This window comes from Pundamilia nyererei, unplaced genomic scaffold (genome assembly GCF_000239375.1).
Source record: "Pundamilia nyererei isolate P.nyererei 1_Seehausen unplaced genomic scaffold, PunNye1.0 scaffold00022, whole genome shotgun sequence".
NCBI lineage: Eukaryota > Metazoa > Chordata > Actinopteri > Cichliformes > Cichlidae > Pundamilia > Pundamilia nyererei.
This window is the reverse complement of record NW_005187423.1, coordinates 2062403-2063423: the sequence shown is the minus strand read 5'-3', so window position 1 is coordinate 2063423 and position 1021 is coordinate 2062403. Positions and strand designations below refer to the sequence as shown.

At 37.3% G+C, this 1021-nt stretch overlaps 1 protein-coding gene across 1 annotated transcript in view; it reads right to left on the bottom strand.

Annotated features, from left to right (window-relative positions):
- cntln (centlein, centrosomal protein) overlaps window positions 1-1021 on the bottom strand; it is an 82917-nt gene that overhangs the window by 736 nt on the left and 81160 nt on the right. The window lies entirely within an intron of this gene.

Genomic DNA, 1021 nt, shown 5'->3' with positions numbered 1-1021 from the left:
TATATATATATATACACACACACACACACTATATATATATATATTTTTTTTTACACCTGGCAGCCTGTTTGCTGTTTTATGAAATAAGAGAAGCCCAAACGGGGCCTCAGGATTTGTGAAATTTCTCAGGGAACAGCCACTTTGAGATAAAGTAAATCACAAAGCAGCCTACACAGCAGTAGCCCAACTCCACAGCTCACTTTTATTAAACTTCCATTTTTGACCAGTGAGAATGCAGTTCATGTTTTTTTTTCAAGCCAGCTGTAAAAAACATTCACATGTTAACTTAAACAGGTCTGCTGTTTTTTCCCGTCCACACCAGCAGAGGTATGGTATCCCAACATTGATCCTGAACATTTTCCCCAATACATGCCTGTCCACTGTGGACAGGAAAAACTCTATGGAAATATAATTTTTTTTAACATAATACTACAATAAACAATAAACAAACAATAAAACCACACGTTAAAAATCAGTATATCTACACGTCTGAGTGACAGAAAGTCCCTAATTGTGAGACGAACCGGTATTGGTTTGATTTTTGGAATGTCATTTTTTCTCGAACAGTCAGGGCAGATGGCCGCTCCTCCCTGAGCCTGGTTCTGCCGGAGGTTTCTTTCTGTTAAAAGAGTTTTTCCAACCCACTGTTGCCAATCGCTTGCTCAAAGGGGGTCTGATTGTATGATTGTTGAGGTTCTCTCTGTATTACAGTAGGATCGTTACCTAACAATATAAAGCCCCTGGAGGTGACTGTTGTTGTGATTTGGTGCTACATAAAAAAATGAACTGAATTAATGTTTCTTGTGAGTAGTGCTGTGAAACAGCTCTAAAAGAGTAATTTTATCCTGTAACTGTAAAAAAAAAAACTAAAAAAAAAACGCCACCCACAATCTTGTTTTCATGAGTCTAAAGAGACAATACATTTTCCCAGAAGCTTTATCCATTTTTTCCTTATTGTGCCTCTAGGCATAATTAGCACCAATGGTAAAAACTTAAAGTATTGCTTTTTGTGTGCGTCACT